At 44.4% G+C, this 25,137-nt stretch overlaps 1 protein-coding gene across 3 annotated transcripts in view; it reads left to right on the top strand.

Moving 5' to 3' along the window:
• The first annotated feature begins 6,096 nt into the window (after nucleotides 1–6,096).
• Nucleotides 6,097–25,137, top strand: part of slc6a22.1 (solute carrier family 6 member 22, tandem duplicate 1) — a 31,902-nt gene continuing 12,861 nt past the window's right edge. For 2 of the 3 annotated variants that reach the window (XM_079741923.1, XM_079741925.1), the window contains exon 1: nucleotides 18,479–18,606. The gene's annotated coding sequence lies outside the window, so the exon portion shown is untranslated. Of the gene's footprint in view, nucleotides 6,174–14,424; nucleotides 14,567–18,478; nucleotides 18,607–25,137 lie in introns of those variants that run through there. The other variant, XM_079741924.1, reaches the window with a different exon arrangement.

Here is a 25,137-nt window from a genome sequence, read left to right as displayed (position 1 = left end):
TACTTTATTAAACAGTACACGTATGCTCCAAAAACACAACCGGACTCATTTAGTTCCTCCTAGACTGACACTCGCTCACTTGCTCGTTCACTTATTCGTCGACTCATTCGCTGACGTCACTCACACACACACACACACACACACACACACACACACACACACACAGACATTCTCACGCACACACATACGCCACTCTCGTAGCAGTATGATCTTTATTAATCTTTATTATCTGAATGGGAAATGCAATATTTTAGGACCGATTCACCATTAAACGTGTTTCTAATGACATTTCTAGCGAGAAATATACTTGATCCTTGCATAATCTTCAATCAGTGAATGTGTATGATCTTTATTAATCTTTATTATCTGAATGGGAAATGCAATATTTTAGGACCGATTCACCATTAAACGTGTTTCCAATAACATTTCTAGCGAGAAATATACTTTTTACTTGCATAATCTTCAGTCAGTGATTGTGTCTGATCTTTAGTTTTAGGATTTTATCGGCTCGCTCGCATGTTTCAACGACGTCAGGTTGCTAGGGACGCTGCTTTCACTAAACTAGCAGCTCACGTGTTTTCTGCGGTTGTGTTATTAAACAGTTACTTTATGTAACTTTTAATTATATCAGCTTGTTAGAAACACGTAAATCTGAGAGCCAACCCAGTCGCCAAAAGCATACGTTGACAGTGTACGTTTTTGTGAACACTGGATTACGTCGCATTTCAACGTAAAATAGCGTGTTATACCAACAGTATCCGCGCGTAGCGCTGTGGAGGCGCCTGAAGAAAGCACAACCAACAAGGTTATAAAATACATAAATTCCTGGTTATAAACAATACATAACTTATAATTATTTGGAAACTTCCCATCGCTGCCAGTACGGCAAAGGTGAAGGTGATGCAGGGTTGCAAGTGTAACCATCATCAGCTCTAACTTTCGATGGTAGGACTGGGAGATACAGTTATGTAATTATCAGTGCATTAACTCGTGGGCCAGAAAAATCTGAAGAATCTAGATCGCTATAGGAGAAAGGGGTATTGCAATGTGCATTGAGTGACAGAGTGAAAGGACTCACACAATCAACAAGTTTTAAATATGGTATATTGTGTGGATTTAAAGAAACAAAACAAAAACACAAACAAAAACATGAGATATCAACCACAGTTTCTCAATACATCCAGCATATGGAAAAATCAGAAAATCTTTGTAACAAAATAAAAAAAGTCTTTGGTTCGGGCAGCTCGCCACTACCACTGAGGTTCCCCACTATCTCTACAGAGATGGGAGAAATCCCAGCGGAAGAAGAATCTTCAAGCAGATGTCAACCAGGTGTCAATCCAACCAAAGCAAAAGACCCAGCCAGAGGCTCAAACATCACATACACATACACTCCGGGTACAAGGTAGAATACACCGCTCAGATCAGTCCAGGTTCCGGTTCTCCTTCGCTTCCGTCACAAACACAAGGTCCGCCAATCAACCCACAGCAACTTCGCTCTCTGCGCCGCCGATAATAACTCAACATATATATGTAACAACATATATATAATATATCTGGGTCTCACACAAATAATTATATTCTTTTACAAAAAGTTCGCATGCCACCACCTCGACAACGGTCCGGCAGAGAGAGAGAGGAACTGCACGTACACCTTGACGGCGTCTGATTGGCTAAGCTATGTTGCCTTACGTGAACTCCTCATGCCACCCAAATCTTGGTACACTTTGAGAAAGGCACATTCGCCACACTTGAAATAAACAAAATACTCTTTTTAACAGATATAAATGAACTTGTGTATATTAATCTATTTATTTACATATTTAAGATTTAATTCATAAATCCTATTTATTCATTTTATGGAAGATTATTTTAAATCAAACCCTATTTATTCATTTATTTATCAATTAACTGGTAAACTGGACTTCTAATAAAGGCCTAGTAACCTGGGTTACACAAGCTTCACGGGTTGTTTTAAAAACGGAGTCGCGGGTGTAAACCTCAAAGGCGCGGGTCACGGTTTTCTTGGGTACTTTCAAAACCCACCGCAGAAACAGTTGGGGTGTAATATGTATTGTATAATCTTTATGAAAACTCAGTCAGAACTATTTAACACCAGAGGATGGGCGGGGTTGGGCAGTGGACACACACACACACACACACACACACACACACACACACACACAATGCATTTTGCTGCTACAACAACAAAAAAAATAGAAGTTTCCCCTGAAATATTATTACTTTCAAAACATTGGCCAAAATGGAATATCTTTTTATTTGGGCTGCTTCTAGGACATTTTGGTTGGATTTTGAACGGTATGTGGGCAGGAAATCTTTGCAGGACCTGGCAACCCTGCGCTGTTGCCCGAGGTGCTGAAATGCTCCGGAACAGATCTGGATCCATGGCCAAAAAGACTTGTATGCCCCCCCTAAATTCATGCATTATCATTCAACTTGAACATGTGTTCTTACAGTATAGAGTGGTGGAGGGATGACGTATGTTGACCAACCCGGAAGTGAGCGTCGCCCTGGGTTCCCTTGACAACAAGCCAACAGTTTTTTCCAAACCTCCTCTTCGATGGCCAGGAATAGAGATGGCTGGTAACCATAAACACACTGAAAAAGGGAAGTACCAGTAGAGGAGCCAGGCAGTGTATTGTGGGCTTATTCGATCCAGATGAGGTGTTTCGTCCAGGAGGTGGGATTGAGACGAGGCAGCACAGATCAGTCTCCAACTCCTCATTGGTGGACAGGATGGTCTCTGCCCTCTCCTTGGCGGAGGGCAGTTTGGGCAGAGGAATGAAGTGTCCACTACTGGTGGACAGATAAAGCCCAGGGAGATGACCAACCAGGGGAGATGCAGGACTGGGAGTGGGCGTAGTAGGCCGGAAGGAGAACAAGTGCGAACTCATTCCCGGCACACTCCGGGCAGGCAGAAACATGCTCTCCCACTTCCCTCGCTATGGTCGTCCATCAGAAACGTTGTCTGATGACAAACAGAGACTGTTTTACCCCCGGGTGACAGGAGAAGAGTATGTGCCCAATGGATCACCTGGCAATGGAGAGAAGATAGCACAAACAACTTGTTTGGGGTGCAACCATCCGGTACATTAACGTTTACCTCAGCCTGTCCGACCTTCTCCTCAATGCCCCAGGTGATGGCCCGACCAAACATGGAGGTGGCAGAATATAGGAGGGAAACTTGGGGGTGGAGTCAGGGTCAAACAGACGAGAGAGCATCTGAGGTCGTGTTTTTGGAACTGAGGCAGTAGGACAGAGAAAATTTAAAACGATTAAAGAACAGAGGCAACCTGGCCTGACGGGGGGTGAACCTCGTTGCGGCCCGAAGATACTCCAAGTTGTTATTGTCGGTCCACACCGACCAACCATAAGATTGCACCTGTTTTTAACTGCGGGGAGTGGCCCACTCCGAGACAGCACCAACCATGGCTGGATCCATTTCGATTCTCGCCTCAGAAACAATGAACCCCATGAAGATCACTGATGAAACTCACATTTCTCTGCTTTGACAAAAAGCAAGTTCTGAAGAAGATGTGGAAGGTCCTGTCAGACGTGTTGGGTGTGAATTCTTTTGTTGTGGGAGAAGATAAGAATGTCATCCAAAGAGAGCTTATTTAATCTAACCCGATCTAAGCTCTATCATGCACCCAAACACGGCGGCATTTGGGTTTCCTACCTCGGACTCCTAAATACAGCGCAGCGATGGTGGCTGCGTAGGCGCGTTAGGCGCGTTGAACCATTTTTGTGACACAATGATCAAGCGGCAGGTTAGGCGCGTTACACGCGTTATCCAACGCGAGTAACGCGTTAAGTGTTGCCGTACCTTTATACCGACATGGAATCGAAGCTCAAAATAATTTTCGAGTCCTCCCTCATGTGTCCACCACTGCGGACATTTGGTCCGCCAACAACAAAAGTTATTTCGAAATGACGGTGCACTGGGTAGACAGCATTACTTTAAAACTTGAGAAGGCTGCTCTTGCCTGCAAGAGGGTGAGAGGAAGACACACTTACGATGTCATAGCTTGCGAAATAGATCAGGTTCATTCAGCCTTTGGACCACATAAAGCAGGGGTCAGCAACCTTTTCAACACGCAGTGCCAGTTTGACATTTTCTCGTTTATGAGTGTGCCGTAAGCAACAATATATTAAAAATTAAGCTGAATTATGACACAGCGACCAAAAACATTTCCAGAAGACCTGGAATTGTACTATTTCCATATAGTCCACAATCATGCATCAACATTTCAAATGTTTTTTTGGTTGCTATATTTGCAACATGGGCGTACAAATTATAATTACACATGTCCCATCTTTAAACAACATTTTAAGAAACTCATTCAAAAACATATTTGCACTGTGAGGAATAGAAAAAACGAGAATATATGAGAATGTTGGAACCACCCACATCAATATCTTTAAGACCTGTACAGCTTTGCAAAACCATGTGAAGGCGATGCATACAGGCCACTTTATTTAAAATATTTTCTTCTCTATTACTCACAACCAGTGATGGGCAGTAACGCGTTAGAAGTAAGGCGTTACTGTAATCCAATTACTTTTTTCAAATAACGAGTAAAGTAAGGGATTACAATTGCAAAAATAGTAATTCGATTACTTTTACTTTCCTGCAAGCAGCCTGCGTTACTGCGTTACAAAAAAAACGTAATTTATTTTTGCCTTAGACAGTAAAAGAATTTGGGATTTTGCCATATTTGCTTTTTGAGACTGTCTCGTGACAATGACATAGCCATAGCGGCGCGACGTCTAGAAGTAAACAACAGACACATGTGTGCAAGACATGGCGTGCGGGAGAGAGAGCGAACATGGAGCATTTAATTCATGGAAGTTCAGACATTACTTTGAGTTTCACTCGGTGAAAGATGTAAAAAACATTAACGTCCGCTGTACACTCTGCTGGGGAATAAAGATTTTGTCTACAGCGAAACATTCCACCTAAAATCTGATAAAGCACCTAGCAAGCCGGCACAAGAATGTGAAACTCACTGAGACACCCTGAAATCCCGACATGACTGCTGGAGCAACAGAGGGACCCTCTCCTGCTAAACAGGTGAAAATAGACTTAAGAGCGTCAGCGACAGGACTTAGTGCCGCTGAACTGAAGAAGCTTGTCGCTGGCTATATTGTCGAGGACATGTTGCCCATTTCCACTGTAGACTCTGATTCTGCCGCAGAGAAAGTCATTTGCAGGATACCTTGAGAGAGAATACGACATAATGGAGGGTAATTCGAAGGCTGCACTCGGAGATGCAGACTTCGTTTCCACTACTGCTGACATTTGGATGAAGAATAATAAAAGTTTTATGGGAGTGACGGTTCACTGGATTAATTCCACTTTACAGCGCAACAAGGCCGCGCTAGCATGTAAGAGAATTAGAGACAGGCACACCAATGATGTAATTGGAGCAGCGATCGAAGAAATTCATTCATCATATCGACTGCATAGCAAAGTTGTTGCCACTGTAACGGATAATGCATCACATTTTGCCAAAGCATTCAGAGTATGTCAGCCCTGTCATTTGGAGTCTGAATCTGAAAATGATGAAGCAGGTGATGACGAGGAACCGACTTTTACAGATGTCATAGAAGTTCTTTCATCTGGTGATGGACAGTTTAGCCTCCCTCCACACTACAGATGTGCATCACACACAATTAATCTGATTTCAACAAGCGATGTTGACAAACATCTAAATTCCTGTGCAGACACCAAGGCTGTAAATAGGAGTAGTATTGCAAAATGAACCGCTCTCTGGACTAAAGCAAGTCGATCAACATTGGCCTCTGAACAGGTGGAGGAAGTCAGCCGCAGGAAGCTAATGGTACCCACATCCGTAAGGTGGAATTCCCTGTATGAGGCCATTTCCAGAATCATCACAATTCCAATGAACGAGCTGAATCCCCTGTGTGTAAAACTGGGAATCAAGTGCCTTAATGAAAGGGACTACCTATTTTTGCAAGAATACTGCACTGTGATGAAGCCCTTGACAGTAGCACTCAACATCTTACAAGGGGATGAGTGCACCTATGGGACTTTACTACCAACGCTCACAAGCCTGATGTCAAAGACACTTGCCCTGAAAGATGACCTCTCCAGAATGACAGCCAGCCTTCCAGATGCCATTGTAAAGGTAAGATTATTATTTGATAATTGATTTGGGTGGTTTTGTTAAACTTATTATACCATTCATGGTGGGCAGATGTTACACTTTGTTTGTTTTAAGCAGTGAGCACTATTACTAAAATGATAAAAGTTCAATATCAGTTCAATATCAGGGATATTGATCATCATTAATCATGAATATTAGTCATAACATCAACATAAGATTAAAATAAAGAGGTCAAAATAACCTCAACGATAATTAAATCTCATACAGTATTGATAGGGCATGAGATGGTTTAGGTCAGTTAAGATCGCAGAATAATTAAAATAGCAGATTATATAGAAAAATAAATATATTCTTATTTATATCGTATTGTATTTTACAGGCCATCAAGATTTGTTTTGATCCTGTACTGGATAGCCAAGAGGGACTTCTTGCAGCGGCCACTTGTCCCAAGTTCAAACCTAGATGGCTGAGAGATGAGCGTAGGAGAGAGCATGTGAAGGAGCTTCTGATAAGAGAGTGTCGTAAAGTTGCTCCTGCAGCGGACAATGCTAATGTGTCCCAACTGCCAGCCAGCCCAGCTGAAGTGGACTTTTTTGATTTTGAGAACCAACCCACAGAAAGCTTCTCAGCAGAAAAAGAAGTAACTGACTATTTAAGGTCTGGGTATGAGCTTGGGATTCTAAATCAGTTCCCAAACCTCTAAAAGATGTACATGAAATACAACTCTCCAACTCCATCCAGTGCACCAGTTGAAAGGCTGTTCAGTTAGGGTGGATTGATGCTTTCCCCGAAAAGGAACAGGCTCTCTGCTGGGAGGTTTGAAAAGCTTCTGCTGATGCGAAATAACCACTGTTTCACTCCGAAAGAAAACAAAAAAACATAGGGCCTTGTCATAAATGAGACTTGACTAACACACACACTTTTCCGCTTGGCTGAACCTGCAGACATATGACAGGGGTCAGATCCCCTCCACACACACACACACTCCTATACAGAAGCACTCCCCTCCACACACACACCCATACAGAAGCACTACCCTCCACAAACACACACACACACACACACACACACACACACACACACACACACACTAACAAATCCCTCTACATACATACACACATCACATACACGTAGAAGCAAACCTCAATCTCACACAAACATAGGGGCAGTCCCCTTCATACACACACACAGTGACATTCACATCCACCCACTCAGAGAAACACATCCTTCCACACACACACAGTTTAAACACATACTCTTCTTTGACATTAGAACAGCCTAAATGTGGCATGCAACAGCATTTTCTGTTTTGGTAAACACATTACTCCTCTCTGCACTGCAACTGTTAAAAGATGTAAATGTTAATAGAGACTTTGGTTTTAATTATTGTATTGCTGTATTTTATTTACATCTATTCGAATGAAGGTGTGTATACACACCAAAACGATTTTCTTTAAATGAGAGACTGTTGCATTTAATTTTTTTTTTTGTTTGCAATGTGCATAGTTAAAAAGATTGAGACTAATAAAAACAAGTTTTAAAAAAGCGTATTCAGGTTGTGTATAGCTAGTGTGTTTTTGAAAAGTAACTAAGCAAAGTAATTAGTAAAGTAACTAATTATTTTTGAAAATAAGTAATCAGTAAAGTAACTGGATTACTTTCTTGGATAAGTAATCAGTAATCAGTAACTAATTACTTTGTCCAAGTAACTTGACCAACACTGCTCACAACATAGGTTTAAAAACTATTAATTGATCCCATTTCAGAACACTGCTTTCTGTAACTAATTTAAACATATTTGCACTGGGAGGAAATGCCCAAAACAGAATAAAGTGCAAAAAAAAAAATCGGTTGTAATGATTATGCTGCCGCATTGTGCTGTGAATTTTTTTAATAATAAAAAAATTCACAGCACAATGTGCCAATGATTATGCCGCCCCGTGCCAGTGGTGGCACGCGTGCCTAGGGTTGCCGACCCCTGACATAAAGTAACAGCATGTGCCACCGCCGCTTAAGTGCATTTCTGTTTTAATTGTATGGGATAAAGTGACCTTTTTATATTTTTCATTGACCACTTAATTTTTGTTCTCATGTTTCCCAAAGCCTGTGTTTCTGAAACTTGTGCAGACAGGGATATCATTCTTTCACCTTTCATCTTTTCTATTAATTATTTTTAAATTAATTTTATTGCATGACAATGTTCATATGTGAAGCACTTTGAGTCTGCCTTGTGTATGAACAGTGCTATATACATAAAGTTGCCTTGCCTTGCCTTGCCTTTCATATGGTTTTATATGCTATTTTGTATAGATTTATACAATAATCACTAGTGATGAAAGGCCTATGATGTTTGTCCATGTATCTACAGTAAATTAAGAAACGGGAAAGTAAAGTAATAAGTAGTGAAGTTACTTTTTAAATGCAGTAAGTAGTAAAATAATCTCATTACAATTTACAGAGGTAACTAGTAATAAGTTACTAATTACTTTTTTTGAGTAACTACCCCAACACTGAGCGGTAGGCACCAAGTGTTGACAGAAAGAAGGAAGGGAAGAAGAACTGGCTGAAGACTGCCTCGTAAGGAAGGCAGAGGAAACAGATAGATAAGTTGCTCATCTTGTTTGTGGATTCTCTTAAGATAGGCTTGGAGAGCGGCCCGCAGCAAATCGGAGTCTGCTTAGTCCATGCCGGCCAGATCGTACTGTAACGAATGGTGCACACATGTGTTGGACTCAAATGCACAACTCAGAAGCAAATGTCAGATTAATACGAGTTATCTTAACTGGTCGTAACACGGGTTATCAATTCAATGATCAGGTGCAACAAATCGGGCAGGGAGAAGGTAAAAGGTGTAATCTGGGAGAACAAACAGGAATCAAAAACCAGGAAAAGGAAGATCGCTAACGGGAATGCTGGAACATTTGATATAGAGGAACAAAGATGATTGGCAAGGGAGGTGGGAAACACACTGATTAAATACCCTTGGAGGGAAGAGAAATTGAGCGACAGGTGAAAGTTATTAACGCTACAGGGAACAATCAAAGGCGTGATGTAGCTTGGAGCAGGGCAAGACATTACAGGAAGAAGGAGCCCCCTGTAATCTTTTTCTCACGTTACTAACACTGATTTACAGATTAAAGTTAACTACTAGTTAGAATCAAACACTGCCTGCATTATGAATCTATTCCACAATCACATACAAAATTGTTGTCAAATATTTGAATGCATGCTTATTGTCATTGACAGTGTCATTGTGTTTGGGTATGTCATATCTTTATGTTAACCCATGTGGTATGGGGATTTGTTTAATTTGATTATCCATAGCTCATCTCATAAGTACATGTGGTTTATTATGTATGTTTTAAATCAGTTGAATTAATAAGGTGATGGGTTGCTTGAGTATTTCACTGCCCTACATATGATATTACTGTAATGTTTAAGATGTCAATTGTTAACACTGTAATGTACTGAGAAATCAGAGGAGGATAAGTGCATGTTTAGTTAATGGGGAACTGGGGTGGGGGGAACGGGAGTGTTGTGGTTGGTCAGTGCATGTAGGGGGAAGACACACAGTTTGGGGATATAACCTAAGGCCTGATTCCTGAACAGGAGATCTAGATCGCGCACCTCACAAACCCGGGCAATCAGGCGCGGTTCGTCCAGGTGCGACGGCGCGGGGTTGCCACACACCCCCACCCTCAGCAGCATGTCGGGGGTCCCTCTGGTTAGCCCTAGGCAGGTGTCCCTCCGGGATAGTGTGTCCGCATTGGTGTGCGCCCGTCCTGGCCGATGGACCACCTGGAAGTGGTTGTCCTGTAGAGCCAGGAACCAGCGCGTCACCCTTGCGTTTGCGTCTTTGGCCGTCGCCATCCATTTCAGGGGGGTCTGTGACGAGGGTGAAGCTGCGTCCAAGGAGGTAGTACCGGAGTTTCTCCAGGGTCCACTTGATTGCCAGCGCCTCCTTTTCCACGGTGGAGTAGGACCTCTCGCTTGGCAGGAGTTTCCGGCTGATGAAGGTCACCGGGTGCTCCTCTCCTGACCGGACCTGGGACAGGACAGCCCCCAGCCCCACCTCAGATGCGTCGGCCTGGACCACGAAGAGGAGGTCAAAGTCGGGGGTGATCAGTAGTGGCCCGGTGCAGAGGGCCTGCCGCAGGCGTGAGAAGGCCTCCTTGACCTCCTCCGTCCACTCCACTCGGTCAGGTAGAGTTCTCCAGGTCAACTCGTGGAGGGGGCTGGCCAGCGTTGCGAATGTGGGGATGAACCGCTGGTAGTACCCGACGAGTCCCAGAAATGACTTCACCTGTTTTTTGGTTTGCGGCCTGGGCCAGGTCCGGATGGTTTGCACTTTCTCTTCCTGGGGTTTTACGTTGCCCCTCCCGACACGATAGCCCAGATAGGTGGCCTCTTCCAGGCCCAGGCGGCACTTTTTAGGGTTGCCTGTGAGGCCGGCGGTCCAGAGCGCTCCCAGGACGGCTCAGAGGTGGTGTAGATGTAGGTCCCAGATGTTGCTGTGAATGACCATGTCGTCGATGTACGCGGCGGTGTATTCCCGGTGGTCCCGAAGGATCCGATCGATCATTCGCTGGAAGGTCGCGGGCGCGGCATGCACCCCGAATGGGTGGACAGTGTATTGATAGAGCCCGTCGAGTGTTGCGAACGCCGTCTTCCCCCCGGGCCCGCTGGGTGAGGGGGACCTGCCAGTATCCCTTTGTCAGGTCCACGGTGGATATGAAACGTGTCGGGCCCAACCACTCTATCAATTCATCTATTCGGGCCATAGGATATGTGTCGAAGTGCCGATACCTCATTCAACTTACGGAAGTCATTGCAGAACCTGAATGTCCCATCCAGTTTGGGGACCAGAACCCCCGGGATGGACCAGTCGCTGTGGGACTCCTCTATGACCCCCATCTGCAGCATGATTGCGACGTCTGCCCTGATGGCGGTGCGCCGTGCCTCCGGGATCCGGTAGGGGCTGAGGCGGACTCTGGCTCCCGGTTCCGTCTGGATGTCGTGGCTGGCGATTGTGGTCCTCCCGGGTCGCTCAGAGAAAACGTAGAGGTGTTGGAGTACCATCTCCCTCATGTCCTGGGATTGGCTCGGGCCCAGCAGCTCCCCCACTGGAACCTCGGGAATGGAAAGTCGAGCGGCCAGGGTCAGGAGAGCTGGGTCCCGCGGGGCGGTCTGTGGTTGCCACCGCTTCAGGAGGTTGATGTGGTATAATCGGACGGCCTTGCGTCTTCCCAGTTGTCTCACCCGGTAGTTGACGTCGCCAACCCGGTCGATCACGTCATAGGGCCCCTGCCATTTGGCCAGGCACTTGCACTCTGAGGTCGGGACGAGGACGAGTACCTGTTCCCCCGGGTTGTAGGTGCGCAGTTGGGCTCCTCTGCTGTACACTCCGGCTTGGGCTTGTTGGGCTCTTCAAGGTGCACCAGATTTGCGCCGGATGGTGCAAATCTGCGCCATCCGGCCCCGAACCTGCTCTACATGCTCGATGACGGTAGGATGGGGGGAAGGTTGGCTCTCTCATGCGTCCCGGGCGATGTCGAGCAGTCCTCTCGGTCATCTGCCGTAGAGGAGTTCAAACGGTGAGAAACCCGTGGAGGCCTGGGGTACTTCCCTGATGGCAAACAGGACGTGCGGAAGCAGCTGGTCCCAGTTTTTCCCGTCCACTTCCATGACTTCTTTCAGCATGGTTTTCAGGGTCTTATTGAACCTCTACCACGTCTGTCTGGGGGGGGGGACATTAAACAAGAGCCCTGATCCGTCAGGATCTTCCTGACTAACCCCACCCGGCTAAATAAAATCAGTAATTCCTTCGCCACCGCCTTGGCTGTGGCGGCGCGGAGAGGAACAGCCTCTGGGTAGCGGGTTGTGTAATCTACCATGACTAAGATGTAGCGGTGGCCTCGGCTAGTTCTGGGAAGGGGGCCTACAATGTCTAACCCGAGTCTGTCGAACGGGACTTCTATTAATGGCATGGGGATGAGGGGATTCCGTACTGAGGGCCTCGGGGCGGTGCGTTGGCATTCGGGGCAAGTCCGGCAGTAGTCCTCCACGTCCTTTTTCACCCCAGGCCAGTAAAACCTGTTCAATATTCTGTGCCTAGTTTTGGCCATCCCCAGATGAGCCCCCAGGAGGTGGTTGTGGGCCATATAGAGTACTTTGCTCACATACGTCCTTGGAACGACCAACTGTTCCGCCTCATCTACTCCCCTCTGTACTACCCTATACAACAATCCCCCCTGTGTACTAAAATGTGGGTACTGCCGGTCACTCACAGAGTCCTGTGATATGCCGTCGTGGACCTGCACGTGTCCCCAGGTATTTCTAAGGGCGTCGTCTTCCAGCTGGGCGGTGGCGAACTGACCGCCCCTGTCCGCGCCTCCCTTGATGGCCAGGGGGAAATCTGAGATCTCAGTGAGGGCTGGACTCTCCCTCTCACCTGGCGGGGTGTCCCTTTGGAGGCGGTCATCGTGTCCCCGGTGGAAGGGAGTCGGTGGACGAGGTGTGTGGCTGGCGTACCGCTTCTCTCGTGGGACTGTCGGGAAGCTCGTCGCCGTCAGAGTCTGACCGGAATAGCGTGGGATGGGCTGCCATATAGGCGGGCCGTCTACGCAGCCGGCGTGGTCTGGTTCTGGGATGTTGGGGTCGGGGTGGCCGAAGCTCTGCCCTAATAGTCTTTTAAAAATGGGGCAGTCCCGTCCAATTAATAGTGGCACGGGAAGGTTCGGCACCACCCCAGCCTGGACCGTGAAGGTCCCCTTCGGGGTCTGTACGGTGATCCGGTCCATGCGATATGTCTCGGTTTGGCCGTGGATGCAGCCCACCTCGATATTCCGTTCGTGAGTTCCGTCGGTCAGACCGGGTCGGACCAAGGTGACCATGCTCCCTGAGTTGAGGAGGGCGTGGGTGTCTTGCCGCCCCTGCCGTACCGGCAGGCTTGGGGATACGTTTCTCTCGTGAGACCAGCATGTGGTGCGGAGCGGACTCCTCCTCTCCGGTCCAACGGACTGGCCGTGGGCATAGACACGTCCCCGGCTCCGGAACAATGGCGTGTAAGGTGGCCCTTCTGGCCGCAGGTGTAACACCTCCACTCCTCTCTCGGGGGCCTCCTCTCTCTCCTCTCTCAGGGGCCCTGAGTGGCGGGGGCCTATGCGGGCCAAGGTGGTCTGAGTTGGGTAGGCTGGGGCTCGGATGGGCGGGGCCTGGAGGCGTTGGGTCTCCGTCGTCCGTACGTGTCTCCGTCGTCCGTACGTGTCGCTGTACGGACGACGTGTATGTCGTCCGTACAGTCCCGCCTCTCCTCCGGGAGGCGGGACTGTTCCTCCGCACAGCCGCTGGGTGACCTGATGGTTTTCCAGGAGTTCGATGAGGTCGTTCACCGACCCGGGTTGGTTCCCGGAGGCCCAGCGTTTGGCACCAGGGGGCAGAGATCGGATGCAGTGGTCTATCACGAGCCGGTCCAGCAACGGGGGTCCATCTCCATCTGCGAGCCACCGCTCGGCTAGGTAGACAAGGTGTGAAATCTGGCTTCTCACTGAGCTGAGCGGGTAGTAGGTCCAGTCATGGTATCGTTGCGCCCGGGCTGGGAGGCTGTGTCCATAATGGGCGAGGATGGCTTCCCCAGTCAGGAAGGGCGCTAGGATGTGGGCCCACTGGTCTGCTGGCCACCGTTCCCGAGCCGCGGTCCGCTCGAAGATCTCGAGGTACGCCTCGACGTCGTCGTCCGGACCCATCTTGGTAAGCCACTTCGTAGGGGTGGCGTAAGCAGGTTCCCGACCGAGCTGCTCGGCCATCCAGATAATACATCTCCTCAGGATCTCGATCTCCTCGTCCCTTGTGGCAGGTTGCTCTGCTGGCTTCATCCTGGTTCGGTTTGGGGTTAGTCAAGGGATCGTGTTGCCTGCATTCTCCACCACTGTGGAGAATGGTCGTCGGCGGTTGCGGGGGGACACGAATAAAACGCTGAAACAGGGCTCGGTGCAACAGATTTATTCCCGGCAGCTCAAAAAGAGGAAATCGTACGGTAAATTCTTCCTCTACGGGGCAAAAAAGGGGGAGGCATCTCTTGGTCCGGTCCGTCGGTGCGGTCGGCGTGGTTCTCGCTCCCGGCTTTTCCCGCTCAGGCCTGGGGAAGGAAGTGTTACAGCATTAGTTGCGGCATAGGGCGCTCTCTCCCTCCTGCGTCTCTCCAGCTTGGTCTCTTTCCTCCGTCTGGCGCCTTCCCGGCCTTTAAAACCCCTATGTCCTCTCCTTCCGCCAGGTGATTCAAATGTCCCTGATTGCCCGGGTTTGTGAGGTGCGCGATGTAGCTCAGCCGCACGTACCTCCCTCGGACTACCTGTCTGCGGAGAGGGGCATTGCTCCGGGTGCTGGCGCGGTTCGTCCAGGCGCAACGGTGCGGGGTACGTGCAGACTCTTGAATGACAATGGACTGTCTATTTTTCCTGTTGGTTTTGATTTAGCTTCTATTTTGAAATAATAAATATTGAGGTGACTTTTTAAATATGTTCTTATTGTTACAGCATAAGTATTTCATTGTTTGCGATAATGTTTTTTTGTATGCAGTCTTCATGGACCTGCCATAATGCTGAAATAAAACTAAACTAAACTATCTTTACAAATCAATTTATGTAAGTTATAAAGTTAAGTAAGTTATTACTTATGTTTCAGAGATAACAAAGTCATTATCTTTCAAACCTTGTCATTCTCGACCTCTCATACTTTGTGTGGGTTTTTAACCACAAAAATAGCTGGGATGGGCTACAGGTTGTGCATGCTGGGTTGGGCGTCTGATGGTCCGGCATCACCGACAGACTCGCTTCCTATCTGCCCCCTCGCCCATCCTGCTGCTGGGTATGAGGGCAAGCCCAGTACCCTACAGCCTGACCGGCACCCACAGAGACATCTTCTGTGGGACACCCACAGCCAGTCTGTCGTTAATGAGTAAGAGCTGATTTTGACTGGTTGAATGACCAATCAGTATGGTAATGCTAGACTTCTGGTTGATTATTTCTGGACGATTCGTCCAAAAAACAACACAAACATTTCTAAGAAATCTTGGAAATGTTTGCTTATTTTGTTATGCTTTCTCAGCTTGCTCCTTGTCCCAAACATCCATCTCTTATCAGCCTAGCCTAACGCAAAAACACAAGTGGATTTTTGCTTAATGTGACTTCGTAACATTATCACAATCGTTTTCGACCATTTACGAGCGCTACCTTTTGTAAGGCATGCCTCAATATACAATATGTTGGTGTTTGGTTAGGGTGAATAACACTGGTGTGAGTCAGACAGGGAACAGAGATGACATTTGCGTTAGCTACGTCAATCACTATTTTATGAAGTACAGATCGAGGGTTTCAGATGGAATACTTTTATACATGGCAGCTCTAGGCCTCCAACATATTATATTATGCATTATAGATATCCCAAAAAAAACAACATTTGTGCACCTAGATTCAGTAATAACTAGCGGCAGGTATCTACAAAATGAAAAATAACTACAGCATCATGCCTAGTTCACCAATAATTGACGGTACGCTAAGTATCTTTAAAAAATCTGACCGGGCAGTAACGGCGTAATTCAAATATAGACATATGGAAGTATACAACACACACACACCTCAATATGTCTATATTTGAATTAAATCGTAATTCATAGACAAAAAATATATCGACATATGGAAGTATACAACACACACACACTTCCATATGTCTATATTTGAATTAAATCGTAATTCATAGACAAAAAATATAAAGACATATGGAAGTATACAACACACACACACACTTGTACACAGAGGGACAGAGTATGTTCTTCTGACCACAGCTGTGACATGCCGGAGACTAGGCTGGCGATGTATACTCTGTGCATTGAGGAACGAAGCCTCTCCCACTGGACTCCTCACCTTCAGAACAGCATCATCACTTTATGGCCCGCTGGCATGGATCACTGACACTATGGAATCCATCTGATTTACGCATCCAACATATCCTCGGGATTCTCTACCTGGCTTTTGACAGTGCCAGACAAAATTACTCTTGAGAATGTACAGTTCTAAGTAATCGAGCAGAATCCCGATAAGCCAACTTGATATATTCAAGTATGAGCCTGAACAATTCCTTGTAAAGTTTTTAATATGTTGATCTCTAATTACACTACTGCCTACAGCTTTAGACATGGGATATCAGTGTGTCTGCAGGTAAGGGTTAGGGGGGAAAAAATAATTGTTGCTGCCGGCTAGCATCAGCGGCGTCACATCAGTTAATCCAGTGTGACACAGCCCCTGGTGGTTTGTTAGCAGTGAACTCAATGGCACCTTCAATAAGAATTTGTTCCCCTGTCACTGAGTGTCTAAAAAAATTAAAATAATCAATTTACCTACAAATTCAAAAGCTACACAGGCCACGATGTGATGTGATGTGATGTGCTATGATGTGAAAAAATGAATAATCTATAAATAATTTTAGAAGCAAATACATCAGCCCCAGTGCTACAACTTAAAGGGTAATTCCGATGTAAAATGGATTTGGGATATGTTTTGTAAGATAACGAGTTGAAATGTTCTTTTTGGAGCACAAAAAACGTATATATACGCTTTCTTCAGTTGGCTGTTTATAGCCGATTCTATCAAAACACTATAAACTTAGAACGATGGGGGCACTGGTTAAGGTAAAAACTAAATCGCTATTTTAAACCACTTAAAAGGCTAAAAGTAGCCCGACACGTCTATGGTAGTATAATAAGGGTCTTAACATATAAAACGAGGCATTGAGAACTTTTTAAGTGTACAGATTGTTTATAAAAAAATACATTTTATACACACAACATCATCAGTAGATCACCCGTCGACGCCATTTTGTTTTTAAGACTCGATAGGTAGATTGACGAACACAGAGATTGTGACATCCGTCAGCAACACGCAAGCTCTGTGTTCGCCAATCTACTTATCGAGTCTTAAAAACAAAATGGCGTCGACGGGTGATCTACTGACGGTATTGTGTGTATAAAATTTCATTTTTAATAAACAATCTGTACACTTGCAAAGTTCTCAATGCCTCGTTTTATATGTTAAGACCCTTATTATACTACCAGAGAAGTGTCGGGCTACTTTAAGCCTTTTAAGTGGTTTAAAATAGCGATTAAGTTTTTACCATAACAAATGCCCCATCGTTCCAAGTTTATAGCGTTTTGATAGAATCGGCTAAAAACAGCCAACTGAAGAAAGCGTCTATATACAATTTTTGTGCTCCAAAACGAACGTTTCAACTCATTATCATACAAAACATATCGAAAATCCATTTTACACCGGAATTACCCTTTAAGAGCTAGCAATAGGAAATCTGAAGTTATGTCATGCCGGGCTCCATCTTGAGAGGCTTAACCAACAGACAAACAAAGGCAGCAACCTCTCAACATGGCGCGTTCACCATTGCAGCGCTCGACACAGTGTGATGTCCTCTCCACATTTTCATGATAACCAATAAAACTTAGCTTTAGCTACAAGCCTTTCGAATCTCGACTGCATCGGAATATTGATTAGCTTCATAGATCGCAAATGTAACAAAGGTGTCCATTCACTCTCATTTTGTATTGTTGATGTAAATGTTGAGTAAATGTTGAAGTACACTTTTGAACCTGTTATTGTATTTATGCACATATCAATCTGCACATTTGTTAATATTTTGTATGTCACTTAAAACAAATATTTTATAATGTAAATATAAATTTCATCATATAAGTTAATTATTTTTCTACAAGCTTATTAATTTATTCCTTAACTTGAACTTCAGCTTCACCAGACTTCCTCATCAGCTAGGGTTTGACCATACCAAGCAACAACAACTCCTACACTGTATGTTGACCAGCTAATGTACGTTTGCCATGTACTTGTTGATTGCAAAAAAAAAGCTAATGGGCTCAATGTGTATTAAAATCCTTCTGGGCTCGTAGCTGTCTCTGTGTTTTCACACGGCTCTGGTCATGGAGCATTTACAAAATGTAGCTCTACTTTTTTTTAAAAATCCCCAGCAATTAGCCTATTAAATAATTTGAACACAAAACATGTTATTGTTGTTTTAATATTATTGTTGTTAGTGGTAGCAATAGTAGTAGTGGTAGTAGTAGTAGTAGTAGTGGTAGTAGTAGTAGTAGTAGTAATAATACTTCCTTTTTGGTAAGATAAAAAGGAAAGTGAGAGCACATGCTCTACTCCCCCCCCCCCCCCCCCCCCCCCCCCGGCTAACAGGCTCCGCCCCGCGCCCCTCATCACACGCGCACCGAATGCTCTCCTGCTTGCTCATTGCACTTGTAACAACTTGTTGCCATCCAGTCTCCTCATGGGTCAGTCCGTGCAGAGAGCCCTGGTTTAAAAGACATCTGAGAGGGGACGTGTCCACTGGGAGACCCGCACAGCGATAGTTCGGCAACGAGGAGCGTCAGGTATTCTTCATTACCATTTCCTCTACATTTCTTCATACAGGTCGTCAGTAGTGGATAGGACTGTTATTCATGCTCCAGGTTCAGATGCCGTGGGGTTGTTTATTCGTTGAGACGAGGCTTCGGTGGTCACCGCATCGCTGGTGGCCAAGCAGCGGCGGGGGAAAGTAGGCTAAAGGTTACCGGCTCACTCGGGCACTAGGGACCGCTCTGTGGAGATCTTTGTCCGGACAATTCTTTGTCGCTGCATGGGCGGAACTAAATGCACGCATTTCAATGAAACGATAACGTGAACTAGTTCATAAAATGATGCCATCTTCCCGCTATTATTATGTATTCTCCTAATTTTTACATTTTAAGATTTATAGCGAATTCTGCAAATGCAGCTCTTTTGTGTAAATTCAGCAGATTTATTGAGAGAATAAACGTAGACGGAAAATGCATACCTTGAGTTAAAGGGGAGGACATAATGTGAATCCGAACACCTTCACTCGCTGCGTTATCCAGGCTTCACAGCAGCCCGTAGGGTCAGGTAGAAGTTAATGGAGCTGTAGAGGGGCCAGGTAGGAGTTAAAGGAGCTGTAGAGGGCTGCTGGGCAGTCTTTTAAAGGGTCAAATCGGTTTGTAATCTATTGATTTCTATGCCATGTAGGTTTTAGTTTGTAGATAAGCCAGGCTTTCTTCTATAAGATACCTGTAGGCTATAATATCCTATAATAACAGTTACCAACTTGGATATTTGGAATAAGGCTATCCAATATCCTTATAAGGATCCGGTAATGTTTCCCCATTAGTGAGAACTATTTCGTTTCTGCCTCTGTGTCTGATGTGCTTTCACCAGAGGTCACACTCAGTAACAATTCTGAACTTGATTAAGCATGCACTCATCTCAGACAAGTTCTCAACCCCTGATTTTCGTTTTTAGTTTTCAATTTCATGTTTAGCTCCAAAAATAATGACGAGGTCCATCGGTGACCTCATATCTTGCTACGGGAATGCTCGTAGTTACTATTATTTAGCTGTTTGGAATAAAAAATGATCTCTCTTTTTTTTAACGACTGAATCCGTGCATGTAATTACCTCGAAACTAAAAAAGCTCTACAGCCTGCTGTGTTCTGTGGTGTTAGCTTAATTAGTGTAATGCCAATAGGGAGCACTGCAGTCAGTAATGAACAGTAACTTTGTTATGATATGCAGAAGAAGATTGAGATAAGTAGTGATTGGAATTCCTGGGGCCTCTACGAATAGTCCAATCTCCAAACCTTTATGCCTCCTTTCCTTAACCTTTGTGGAAAACGTCATTGGGTCAAGGAGAGATGAAAAGGTGCTTCCTTTCGAACATAGGCAAAGACAGCAGTATTTAAAATGAATGCTAAAGAAGGGTTAAAGGATGCATCAAAGCTCCTTTTCTAAGCTTTTTTTGAATTTGAACCACCTTTCCTCCAAGTACTTCCGGGTCATCTCCATAGGAAAGGAAATTTCCTATGCAAAAAAGAGAATTCGTAGAGGCCCCTGCTCATTTTAGTGAGCCATTTGGCTCGGCCCAGCAGTAAGAGCCAGCTCTTTCTAGTGAGCCAGGTCATTTGGCTCGGCCCAGCAATGCAAGCCTGCTCTTTGTAGTGAGCCAGATCATTTTGCTCGGCCCAGTGATAAGAGCCGGCTCTTTTAGCTCCTAAACGGCTCTTCATTTAGTAAACTATTTAAATACAATTATACCAAACTGTATTATTTCCAGAATATCATAATTTTACATTGTTTGGTATAAAAACCTTCAATAATGTAAAAACTAGGGATCGACCGATATGGATTTTTTTAGGGCCAATACTGATTTTTTTTCATCAGCCTTAGCCGATAACCGATACGCCAATACAGATTTTCTTGAGTTGATATTTGGAGCCGATAATACCCTGGAAATCCAGAGTTCTCGCGCAAGCACCAACCGATACCAATTATTAGTAGTCAAGGGGGCCGATAACCGATATTTGGAGCCGATATTAATTTACAGAAAAAGGGAAAAGATTGGCGTCAAAATTTTGAATAATACAAACTCCAACACTTAACTTTATTAAATGCCTTTAAGCATATGTTTAATAAACACAACAGCTTATAAGATTTGCAACATAACACAATTTAAACAAATAAATGGCTCACTGAAATCTTTTACTTATCTTTCTTTTAAATTCAAACAAAAACAAAAAGTGCAGGGTGTTCTAATGAAGTTAACTGAAAATTTAAATAAATAAATAGTTCACTAGTTAAACAGCCATTATTGCCCGACAGTTTTCTCTCAGACAGACGCTGTCAGTTTCTGCAGCTTCTCATGTGGCTTACACACACACACACACACACACACACACACACACACGCACACACTATTCTCTAGCCATCCCCTCATCGTGCTTCCCTGCAATAAAACTAACTGAATTTTACTCTCTCTCTCTCTCTCTCTCTCTCTCTTTCTCTCTCTCTCTGTCTCACACACAGACACACGCACACTTCTTACTTTTATCAGACTTTTTCCCTATCAATATTATCGGCAACCTTGTTTCAAGTGATTAAACCGTTAAAAAACACTAAATAGCCTACAGCATCTTCACTTTCATAATCAGTGTTTATCATAGGAACAGACAGGTGCTGCTAACGTATTGGGCCTCACAGTACCGTTAGTAGTCGTGAGTTGTAGAGTTTCGCTACAGTCTGCGGAGCGTCTAGAGCCAGAGAAGGAGAAAGCGGACCGCTGGGCTAACGTTACGCTAAAAGCTAATCAGCCTTCACCTTAAAGCCTAAGGGCTCGAGGGGCTCCGTGGTTACGCAGTTGGATAGCGCATTACGCAGTTGTAGAAGTATAACCACCGCTTAACGTGCTTCCCTGCAACAAAACTGGACTGAATTGAGTTTATTAGGTTTTTACTCTCACTCACACACAGACTTCTATTATCACAGACTATTTCCCTATCGATATTATCAACAAACCTTGTTTCGAGTGATAAACAGGCATGCCTGGATGCCGGACTGCGAGCAGAGCTGCCGCTTATGTTTATATAACGTTAATGGGCTCACAGTAATGTTACTAGTAGTTGTGAGTTGTAGAGGACTGGGATGTTTATTACAATTTCGGGAGAGTCTGCTGCCTTAACTTACCTCGAAACCAAACCAAACCAACCTTTTCTCCTCTCCGCCGTATGTGTGTGAGCACTGTGCATGCACCGCTTTCACTGCTGATTGGCTGTTACCCGTCGTTGCTCTGCGTGTAACCAGAGCGTGTAACCAATCAGATGGTGTTGTGGGTGGGACAATGCTGGAGACAGCGTAGTGACAGCAGACAGAGAGGCGCGGCTGCATCAGAGCCAAAATAACCCAGTTTTAAATTGATCTCTTATCGGCCGTCGGATCAAAAAAAAGGCCGATGCCGATATGGGTCAAAATGACTCATATCGGCGCCGATAATCGGCCCGGCCGATTAATCAGTCGATCCCTAATTTGAATTTGCTCAGCGAGTCACTCTGGGAACGAGCTATATACTTGTGTATATTCTGGGCCTCCCCTGGCCCAGAACATTAATCAATCACATCGATGTATCAATATAGGCGGGCCAAAAGCGTTGCTGTTTTAGCGACCGGATACGGCAAGAGTCTTATCTATTGGTTAGCTCCACTGGTCTGGATACGTCACCCCTTGTATTCTTCTGATTGGTCATAGTGTTATCCAATGTGTGTTATCCAGTGATATTTTCAAATGCATGCTTGGTGCCGCCCCTCGAGTTGGGCCATTTTCATTACTCGTTGCCAGACCCTACAGATTTCTAGATGTGGGTCTGGTTTTCCAGGCTAAGCCTCCCTCAATATACATCATAAAAATGACACAATGATGATAACAAATGTTACAATGTCTCAATTTTAAAAAATGAACATTTATTGAACTGCCTGTAAATCACGCCAAAAAAATATAATAAAATAAAATAAAAAAATCGGCCAATACTAAAAAAAATATCAGCCAATACGATACAAGTAAAAAAATGCAAATATCGGTCGATAATATCGGCCGGCCGATATATCGGTTGATCGCTAGTATTAACATCAAACACTGAATTCCAAACAAATCACACTCAAAACAGAACAAAGTGCCATTTAACAATTACAAAATAAAAGTGCAAAACAGCAGCATCAAGACGTTTTAGTTCTTGTTTTGAGCTGTTGGAGTCTTCTCTGTTGATCGGTTGTCTCCTGTCTTGTGGCTACTAAACATGCAGAATTTAACACTTGAGGATAACCGACGTGACATTCTCACTGTGCTTGGCCCTTAAATCTGGTTTTATGAGTGTTTTTAACAAAATAACACACTCAAGGTTCTTGAGAAGTCCCAAAGATGTAATATACTAAATATACCTTAACCTAGGCTATTGACAGCTTTGTTCAGCAACGTCTCGCATTAGAAATGCTGCAGCATTATTAAACACAACAATGTCTTCCAATAATGGTCAGTCATTTTTATAATAATTACTTAACAATGACCAAAAAACGTTACTAACAACACAATAACCAACATTCCAATGCTCCTGCTTTCAAAGAGGCATTCATTGCGATAGGACTTTGCAATGTACAAGCCATATATGTAACAAAATCACTATACTAAATCATAGAATGACCATGATATTTCATCAGCCATTAAGCATGCTTTGTCTAAATACTGTAAAAAGCATGTTCTCTTTTGAATTTGTTTTGCTTTAGCCTGTGTGTTAACATTCCCAATTCCCCTGGTACCTTGGTTTGCCAGATATGAAAAAAAATTCTAACAAACACAACATACTGTAGCCATGGAAGAAATGCGAACTATCAACTGAAATTCTACTAGATTCAATCCAACCTAAAAATCCTTGACCTCTTTCGAAAAAGCTCCATGACTAGAGCAGTGCTATCATTTGCAATGCTAGCTTGTCATTATCATAATAGAATAATTGTGTTAATCTCAAAATATATTGTTGCACTCAGCTGGTCTTGCACTCAGGTTCGTTCATTATCCTCAACCTGGCAAACTGCGTGAGCTCTGAGTCCAGGGCAGCAGAGAGACCCCTCCAATATTGTGAATTTGGACTGCCAAACCTGGTTTAAATGCTCAGTGACAATGTTTAGGGGTGGGCATTATGGCATCCTATGCTATGATAACGACATTAACGTGCCGAAACACTGCCTGAAACGCATTACGACAGACTTTTAGTATAAATGTATTTTATAACTGTATATGTTATCCCTGCAGTTCAGCAAATCTTAAGGCTGACCATTCTTGTTCATCCCTTATGTCTTCTTTGCTTCCATCTGGTATTCCAGTGCCTCTGTTCGGGACACGACCTCAGCCTCCCTCCTGGCGTTTCTCTAGTTCTAAAAAGTTATTTTCATGGATCATACTTATTTGACCAATGTGTTCGACCCCCAACAGAAAATTCCAGGCAAACAAAGATTTTCAAAGCTTTATAATGGAGCGTGAATGTGGTTATGGTCTTGTAAATGATAACACTGAAAACTAAAAATGATATCATTAAGCTAATATTTCACACATATTAGTGTAAAACCGTTGATGCAGCAATCATGACTGCTCATGATTGCTGCACCAACGGTTATCTGTTGACAACAAACCCTTGGTTTGTTGTCAACAGGTAAGTGAATTCTCAAGTTACGTCTTGTTTACATGGTAAAAGATTTTGTCTGTCCTGCCGACAAACCAAAGAAATTCCTGTTTGCAGAAGCCCTGAAAGGCATAGGCAAAATGCCTTATATATCTATGGATATATAAGGAATTTGTCTAATCTTTGTAAAGTTCAGCAAAGGCTGTACAGAGTATCTGATCCACAATGAGGAAAATTATCAAGCAAGAATACTGCCAATACTGCCAATACTGATGTTACACACAGGAGGGCTGAACTCGATGACGCCCCAAACCCCGAAATATATTTCTTAGAGAGCTGGCTAATTGTATTTGTTTCGAGAACGCATGACTAACTTAGACAATAGAGACTAACAGACATTACCTAAATCTCAAGCCATTTCATTGCATCAGGAGAGGGTATCTATGTATGCATATTTGTGGTAACTGCAAAACCTAAACAAAAAAAGGAAAAGAGATCAGGAAACCGCTGAATAAAGTTGAAGACTTTTATCCAGAACTTTAACAAAATCATTCAAAAGCCGAGCTGGTCTGCAGAACACCTGCTCTCCCAGCAAGAGATTCTCCCATGAGCTCCAAGCCAGGCTTGTTGTCAAACCACGCCCATGCATGGCTCCACCACCAACCAACTCCTCCGTTGTTTACGTATTGTTGAGATTTGTTCCATGTATCATCATCAATCTTATCCATGTCCTTGTCTGAACATTCTCTAACTTTGTAACAAGACACTTTCATGCATGTGTCATTCACATATCTTGTTATTAAAGCCCTGAAAGCTGTGCAGACTGTCCTGAGAAAACAGCTCTTGGGCAGACTCTAGTGAGCTTGCCTGATGCAACCCTCATAAATTGTCTAAGCACAAGAGGTGTTTGGACT

The sequence above is a fragment of the Pollachius pollachius genome (assembly GCF_949987615.1).
Source record: "Pollachius pollachius genome assembly, chromosome: 8".
Lineage (NCBI taxonomy): Eukaryota > Metazoa > Chordata > Actinopteri > Gadiformes > Gadidae > Pollachius > Pollachius pollachius.
This window is presented reverse-complemented; position numbering and strand designations above follow the sequence as displayed.